Source organism: Palaemon carinicauda, chromosome 15 (assembly GCF_036898095.1).
Source record: "Palaemon carinicauda isolate YSFRI2023 chromosome 15, ASM3689809v2, whole genome shotgun sequence".
Lineage (NCBI taxonomy): Eukaryota > Metazoa > Arthropoda > Malacostraca > Decapoda > Palaemonidae > Palaemon > Palaemon carinicauda.
The window spans coordinates 125,434,186-125,444,185 of NC_090739.1; positions in this window are offsets into that span (position 1 = coordinate 125,434,186).

Sequence of the window (10,000 nt, forward strand, 5' to 3'; positions counted from 1 at the left end):
TGGATTCCATAATCAATGAGGTTATTTAATTCAACCTTTCAGCAAACCTCAATGATTCCATATTCAATTAGGTTACTTAATTCAACCTTTCAGCAAACCTCAAGGATTCCGTAATCAACAAGGCTTTTTAATTCAACCTTTCAGCAAATCTCATGGATTCCATAATCAATGAGGTTATTTAATTCAACCTTTCAGCAAACCTCAATGATTCCATAATCAATTAGGTTACTTAATTCAACCTTTCAGCAAACCTCAAGGATTCCATAATCAATGAGGTTATTTAATTCAACCTTTCAGCAAACCTCAAGGATTCCGTAATCAATAAGGCTATTTAATTCAACTTTTCAGCAAACCTCAATGATTCCATAATCAAATAGGTTACTTAATTCAACCTTTCAGCAAATCAATGAGGTTATTTAATTCAACCTTTCAGCAAACCTCAAGGATTCCATAATCAATGAGGTTATTTAATTCAACCTTTCAGCAAACCTCAAGGATTCCGTAATCAATAAGGCTATTTAATTCAACCTTTCAGCAAACCTCAATGATTCCATAATCAAATAGGTTACTTAATTCAACCTTTCAGCAAATCAATGAGGTTACTTAATTCAAACTCTCAGCAAACCTCAAGGATTCCATAATCAATTAGGTTACTTAATTCAACCTTTCAGCAAACCTCAAGGATTCCGTAATCAACAAGGCTTTTTAATTCAACCTTTCAACAAACCTCATGGATTCCATAATCTATGAGGTTATTTAATTCAATCTTTCAGCAAACCTCAATGATTCCATAATCAATTAGGTTACTTAATTCAACCTTTCAGCAAACCTCAAGGATTCCGTAATCAACAAGGCTTTTTAATTCAACCTTTCAGCAAACCTCAATGATTCCATAATCAATTAGGTTATTTAATTCAACCTTTCAGCAAACCTCAATGATTCCATAATCAATTAGGTTACTTAATTCAACCTTTCAGCAAACCTCAAGGATTCCGTAATCAACAAGGCTTTTTAATTCAACCTTTCAGCAAACCTCATGGATTCCATAATCAATGAGGTTACTTAATTCAACCTTTCAGCAAACCTCAATGATTCCATAATCAATTAGGTTACTTAATTCAACCTTTCAGCAAACCTCAATGATTCCGTAATCAACAAGGCTTTTTAATTCAACCTTTCAGCAAACCTCATGAATTCCATAATCAATGAGGTTATTTAATTCAACCTTTCAGCAAACCTCAATGATTCCATAATCAATTAGGTTACTTAATTCAACCTTTCAGCAAACCTCAATGATTCCGTAATCAATAAGGCTATTTAATTCAACCTTTGAGCAAACCTCAAGGATACCATAATCAATGAGGTTATTTAATTCAACCTTTCAGCAAACCTCAAGGATTCCGTAATCAATAAGGCTATTTAATTCAACCTTTCAGCAAACCTCAATGATTCCATAATCAAATAGGGTACTTAATTCAACCTTTCAGCAAATCAATGAGGTTACTTAATTCAAACTCAGCAAACCTCAATGATTCCGTAATCAATAAGGCTATTTAATTCAACCTTTCAGCAAACCTCAAGGATTCCATAATCAATGAGGTTACTTAATTCAACTTTTCAGCAAACCTCAAGGATTCCGTAATCAATAAGGCTATTTAATTCAACCTTTCAGCAAACCTCAATGATTCCATAATCAAATAGGTTACTTAATTCAACCTTTCAGCAAATCAATGAGGTTACTTAATTCAAACTCAGCAAACCTCAATGATTCCATAATCAAATAGGGTACTTATTTCAACCTTTCAGCAAACCTCAAGGATTCCATAATCAAGGAGGTTATTTAATTCAACCTTTCAGCAAACCTCAATGATTCCATAATCAATTAGGTTACTTAATTCAACCTTTCAGCAAATCAATGAGGTTACTTGATTCAAACTCTCAGCAAACCTCAAGGATTCCATAATCAATTAGGTTACTTAATTCAACCTTTCAGCAAATCAATTAGGTTATTTAATTCAACCTTTCAGCAAATCAATTAGGTTATTTAATTCAACCTTTCAGCAAATCAATTAGGTTACTTAATTTAACCTTTCAGCAAACCTCAAGGATTCCATAATCAATTAGGTTACTTAATTCAACCTTTCAGCAAATCATTTAGGTTACCTAATTTAACCTTTCAGCAAACCTCAAGGATTCTATAATCAATGAGATTACTTAAGTCAAGTTTAACCTTTCAGAAAATCAATTAGGTTACTTAATTTAACCTTTCAGCAAATCAATTAGGTTACTTAATTTAACCTTTCAGCAAACCTCAAGGATTCCATAATTAATGAGGTTACTTAATTTAACCTTTCAGCAAATCATTTAGGTTACTTAATTTAACCTTTCAGCAAATCAATTAGGTTATTAATTTAACCTTTCAGCAAACCTCAAGGATTCCATAATCAATGAGGTTACTTAATTTAACCTTTCAGCAAACTTCAGTGATTCCGTAATCAATGAGGTTATTTAATTCAACTTTTCAGCAAATCAATGAGGTTACTTAATTCAACCTTTCAGCAAATCAATTAGGTTACTTAATTTAACCTTTCAGCAAACCTCAAGGATTCCATAATCAATTAGGTTACTTATTCAACCTTTCCGCAAATCAATTAGGTTACTTAATTTAACCTTTCAGCAAACCTCAAGGATTCCATAATCAATGAGATTACTTAAGTCAAATTTAACCTTTCAGTTAACCACGAGGATGGTTCCACCCACAGGCACATTGACACGGCTGTAAGTTTCATGCGGGAAATGAAAGTCAAATAAAGGGCAAAGGATTAGTATATATCTGAAGACTTTCTGAGAACCGGTAAGGCGCTTCCCTTTTGCCACTACTTCTAAGTCCTTTATTATTTTTTTCTATTTTTAATCTCTTGTTATTGATTGTTTATTAAACATACTGCAATCGGCGTCAGTGACCATTGGTATTATGATGCCAAATAGTTTCAAATCATTCATTCATTCGTGATTATTGGCATTTAATTACTAATTTATGATACTCTTTCTTTTAACTTAATTACTAATTTATGTTATTCTTTCTTTTAACTGAATTACTAATTTATGATATTCTTCCTTTTAACTTTCCTCATATGTTTGTTAGCATTATATTACCTCAACAAGCATTTAAGGTTGAAGTTGCCATTCCTTTGCCTTCTTTCTCGACACAAGTGTTAGACGCTATACCACTGGTGCTCTTTCATAGCTGGCGAGAAGGGAGGAATCTTCGAACCTACCTTATGAGAGCTGAGTTCAGCACCAATCATCTTATCCTAGCCACGCCCAAAAAAATATATATATATATATATATATATATATATATATATATATATATATATATATATATATATATATATATACACGTACATACTTATCAATATATGTATATACCAATAACAACCGCAAATACAACCGGTTTTAGTGCACTGCAGGGCGAGAGCCTCAGACATGTCTTTATTCATTTCTGGGTTTTGCCAATTTTCATTACCACACTGGCGTCACACAAACACACACACACACACACACACACATATATATATATATATATATATATATATATATATATATATATATATATATATATATATATATATATACTGTGCTTTTGCGTTTTTATATACGCATGTATACAAATTTCTGTGTTTTATCTATCTATCTATATATATATATATATATATATATATATATATATATATATATATATATATATATATATATATATATATATATATATATATATATATATATTTATTGAAGAAAGCCACTATCTGGCTATATTAAGTGATAAGAGTCAATGTAGATTCTGCCGTACATAATTCTGTGAGCCTTGAAATCAACCCATTTCAACTCTAATAACTGATTGATAAGATTGAATCAATTGGCTGCTTTATGATACATTTATCACTAAAATTCGTGATTTTTATCTATTCAAATAAACATAGAATAACTAAATATCCAATTCACTGTGTTTTTGTGCTAATGGGTTTTCTAACAAAGACGAAAACTAAATTTGAAACTTCACTTCTTATCTTTTTCCACTGACTCATTCCTGTGGAAGTTGGAATGTTATCAGAGGCTTGCATGATTTATGCATGGCATCCCCCCCCAAGCCATGTCTTGCTTTCTGTTCGTTTTGTTATCTCCTAAACATTTACTAACTCAGCCACGATAACATTTCAAACGACAATAAAGCTGGAAAGTTTTCAGAGTACTGTATGTCTTTACAACAACTACAACAACAACAACTACTACTACTACTACTACTACTACTACTACTACTACTACTACTACTACTACTGTATGTCTTTACAACAACTACTACTACTACTACTACTACTACTACTACTACTACTACTACTACTACAATAACAACAACAACAACAAATGCAGCCGTTTCTAATCCAGTACAGAACAAATGCCTCAGGGTTGTGGTGGCCTGTTGGTAACGTCCTAGCCTGGTTATCGCCAGACTGGGATTCGAGTCCCGCTCAAACTTGTTAGTTTCTTTGGTCGCCGTAACCTCCCTATCCTTGTGAGCTAAGGATGGGGAGTTTGGGGGAGCCTATATGTCTATCTGATGAGTCATTAGCAGCCATTGCCTGGCCCTTCTTGGTCCTAGCAAATGCCTTAGGGTTGTGGTGGCCTGTTGGTAACGCCCTAGCTTGGTTATCGACACACTGGGGTTCGAGTCTTGCTCAAACCTGTTAGTTCCATTAGTCGTTGCATCCTCACCATCCTTGTTAGCTAAGGATGGGGGATTTCGGGGGAGCCTATATGTTTCTATCTGATGAGTCATTAGCAGCCATTGCCTGGCCCTCTCTGGTCCTAGCAAGGGTGGAGAGGGGCTTGGGCGTTGATCATATGTATATATAGTCAGTCTCTAGGGCATTGTCCTGCTTGATAGGGGAATGTCACTGTCCCTTGTCTCTACCATTCATGAGCGACCTTTAAACCTTTAAACATGTCTTTTTTCATGCCTGGGGTTAGGCCATTTTCATCACCACGATGGCCAGTGCGGATTGGTTTGCTCACAGCAAACCAAACTAGTATGGCTATCCCTGACTAGTACAGCTTTGCGGATCATGGCGGTACACAAACCCTTTCTCCACGTTAAGGTATCCCCACAACACCACCCCATAACTTCCTATTATTATTATTACTAGCCAAGCTACAACCCTAGTTGGAAGAGCAAGATGCTATAAGCCCAAGGGCTCCAACATGGAAAAATAGCCCAGTGAGGAAAGGAACTAAGGAAATAAATAAATGATGAGAATAAATTAACAATATATCATTCTAAAAACAGTAACAGCGTCAAAACTGTAGTTCCATATCTGGCGATGGATTCATTAAAAAATATATCAGAGGATAAATTACATTGAAAACCTTTTGATAAATATTTCAGGTTGTCCAAGTAAACGTACACAGGAAAAGCGGAAAAAAAAATTGTACAAATTTACTTATTCATTTGATAGCTACGGTTCCATTGATAATTCAAACATGTATGTATATATGTATGTATGTATTTATGTGTGTATATATTTATGTATGTATGTATGTATGTATGTATGTACGGGAAGTTCCAGTAGGAAATAATGAAAGACTTTAGTACCAGGTGCAGTCGTGTTTATATATATATATATATATATATATATATATATATATATATATATATATATATATATATATATATATATATATATATATATACATTTCTTCAGGATACTGTACCCTACTGACCCTTGCAGTATATTTATAGTTGTCATGAACTTCAAGACGGTAACTAATACACACACATTTATATATATACAGTATATATTTATATATATATATATATATATATATATATATATATATATATATATATATATATATATATATATATATATATATATGTTTATATATGTATATATATAAATATATATATATATATATATATATATATATATATATAGAGAGAGAGAGAGAGAGAGAGAGAGAGAGAGAGAGAGAGAGAGAGAGAGAGAGAGAGAGAGAGAGAGAGAGTATATATGAATATTATTCTTTATAAACTTCCAAATCTTCTTAAATTCCAATCAACTGATTACTTAATAATCAATGCTTTCACTAACTTTCATAGTCCTCTTCAATATCGTATAGCAAAACCTGAGGGAATAAAACAAAACGACATAAAAAATGTCCAGATTTTAAAATTTTCTCGTTACAATCATCATCTCCCATCCTGGATTAAACAAAATCATTATTATAATAACTTTACCAGTAAAATTTACTGATAGTATAAATCTAGCTAAAATTAGTGCATGGGGACAAATTATGGGACACGAAGTCCATTTTATATTCTACCCGGCAGTGAATGATTGTGAGTTGCTTGAGGATAGTGGCTTTTCAATATCCAGATCTTTACATTTATATATGACATATCTGTTTTTGACGTTGTTAATAATGTATATAGGACATATCTGTTTTGACTCTGTTACTGGTTTTAGAATGATATATTGTTAATTTATTCTCATAATTTATTTATTTCCTTATTTCCTTTCCTCACTGGGCTATTTTTTCCCTGTTGGAGCCCTTGGGGTTATAGCATCTTGCTTTTCCAACTAGAGCTGTAGCTTGGCTAATAATGATAATAATAATAATAATAATAATAATAATAATAATAATAATATTTATTTAGGTATATACTATTCCTTTGAATTTCTAGGTTTGATTCTTGATTACAAATTTACTTTTGAGAAACACATTCAGTCTGTTCCTTCTTCAAATGCACAAAAAAATGGCTTATTGATAAACTCTTTCAAAATTTTCGGTGATCACTCTATTCTGAAGAAATGTTTTAATCCTTTCATTTTACCTTGTTTCGAGTAGTTCTCCTGTCTGGTGTTCGGCTGCCGATTCTCATCTTAATTTGTTGGACATAAACTTACGGTCTATTAAATTTCTTATTCCTGACCTAGATATTAATCTTGGGCACCGTCGTTTTTAGTTCATTATGCATGTTGCATAAGATTTTTCATAACTGACCATCCTTTACATTCAGATCTCCCTGGACAATTCTATCCTGTTTGTAATACTAGGCAGGCAGTTAATTCTAATAGCCAGGACTTCTCCATCATGAGGCTCAATACTACACAGTATTGTAGAAGTTTTATTCCAGCTGTGACCAAGTTGTGGAATGATTTCCTAATCGGGTGGTTGAATCAGTAGAACTTCAAAAGTTCAAAGTTGGAGCAAATGTTTTTATGTTGACCAGGCTGACATGAGTCTTTTTATAGTTTATATATGACATATTTTGCATTGACGTTCAGTTAGTTTTTTTATGCATGTTGAATAAGATTTTTCATTCCTACCATCCTTTTCATGCAGATCTTCCCCAACTGTACTATCTCGTACTTAGTACTAAGTACGGAGTCTTGCCTTCTCGAACATAAAGCCTAACATTACGCAGTATTCTCATAATATATAGTTTATTCGTTTCCTTATTCCCTTTCCTCACTGGGCTATTTTCCCTGATGGGACCCATGGGCTTGCAGCATCCTACTATTCAAACTATGGTTATAGTTTAAAGGTCGCTCGTGAATGGCAGACAAGGGACAGACTATACCCTAGCAGGACAATACCTTAGAGACTGGGTATATATACATTTGATCAGCATCCAATCACCTCTCCTTCCAAGGTCGGACCAGGTAGGGCCAGACAATGGCTGCTGATGACTCAGCAGGTAGATCTATAGGCTCCCTCAAACCTCCATCTTTAGTTTACAAGGAAAATCAGGTTGTAGACACTACAAGAAACTATCTAGCTTGAGTGGGACTCGAACCCAAGTCCGGAAGATTGCCAGGCAGGCACCTTTCTAATAGGCTACCATAATAATTACAGTGACGCATCCTGACCTCGAGTAGTGCCGCCAGTGCACCCCACACAGTGTGCCGTAAGCTAGGCATTCCTGATAGGCCAGTGATTAAGATATCTAAATATTTTTTAAGCGTCCAGTTTTTATATAGCGATAAATAATTGAATCTAGATCTGCATCAAAACTTTTAATTCCATCTACTTACTAGATTCTTATTCCTATGCAATCACAAATAACACCCTGAATCTAGCATTCATTTAAGGTCACCCATCCAACAATTGAGCAAATCTGACTTCACGTAACTTCTCTAGTCAAGGTACTGAGTTTATAAAACTGGCTATTTTCTACAAGAAATTATAATCCAAAACTCTATTTCTACACTTAAGCCCTGCACATTTTTAATTAACGTAGCAAGGACTCTCGTCCTCCTGCCTAAGATCCTTCAGAAAGGAGGAGGCTAAAATCCACTCGTCTTGAGAGAGAAGACGACTGGGAAGGTGTTATATATATGAATAACTCCTTTGAAATTCGTCACTTAGCAACAACGCTTCTGAAATGGTTGAAAAAGGTTGCCAACGCAAAAGAATTATAAGCGAACAATCATTATTGGTAATTCTTTTGATGATGATGATAATAATAATAATAATAATAATGATAATAATAATAATGATACTACTACTACTACTACTACTACTACTACTACTACTACTACTACTACTACTAATAATAATAATAATAATAATAATAATACTACTACTACTACTACTACTACTACTAATAATAATAATAGAAATCATTATCATTCTGTAGCTAATAGAATGTCATAAATCTATCCTTCCATTATTTAGTCATTATAAAATCTGATTTCCATTTGCATTCACACAAATATTTTAATGTGGTCATTATATTCTCAGCTTTTGATTCGCTTTTCATCTTCCTTTTTTTTCACAGAAACTTATAATCCATCCACTTCTTTCCTTTCAATTTCCATTCCTCTTTGGGGTCCCATAAATCACTCACGTATGCTGAGGCCAATCCTTCAGGAACTGACAGCTCCTTCATCATATTTTTCCCCAGTCATTCGCTGCCGATCGATAGTTAATATCGTTTAAGACATTATATGCATATATATATGCGTGTATGTATATGTTTATGTGCATTATATATATAAATATAAATAAATATATATACATTATACACGCACGCACACACACACACATATATATATATAAATATATATATATATATATATATATATATATATATATATATATTTATATATATGTGTGTGTGTATATATATACACATATGTATGTATGCATATACAGTATATACAGTATTGTTCGTTTATATATATATATATACACACATAACAAATATATACATATATATTGTGTATTTCTATATATATATACATAATGTATATATATGATTTATATAATATATATATATATATATATATATATATATATATATATATATATATATATATATATATATATACACATGTGTGTGCGCGTGTATCTATACATGTATAAATAATCATCCGACAGAGAAAATAACAGACGTCGAAAGTTAATTAACTTCATTTTTGTTGTGACTCAACAAAATTCAAGTCGAAATCCTACATTTTTTTCCCCGAATCTCGTGCGGGGAAAGGTTAACTGAGCTCAGAATTTACTCCACGCTCAGGAGGTTAATCTGTCTAGAAATATTCTATTTGAGAAATATATTATCATAAGCCACCTAAAGCGTAGCATAAACAGATCATAAGTCCGTGAAGTATCTTCCGGATAATATTTAATATCCAGATTCAACAACTGCTTTGGCCGTCAATCCCAAAAAGCCTTGGGCCCGACCTGATTACTCAGTATGTATGATTAATATTCAGGTTACACGCTGTGCTGCCTGCTTTATCATTATAGAATCCGGTGATCGATGCTAAGAAAAAGGAATAATCAGGTGGATTTCTTGGCTAATGAAGTTTGATGGGATTGTTTTCAACTGCGCTTGTCTGTCCATATGATCACTCGAAACGGTTTACTTCAATTTCCAGTACAGATTTTGGAAAAATTATCTTTGGTCCAAAAAATGTTTGATAAGATTTCC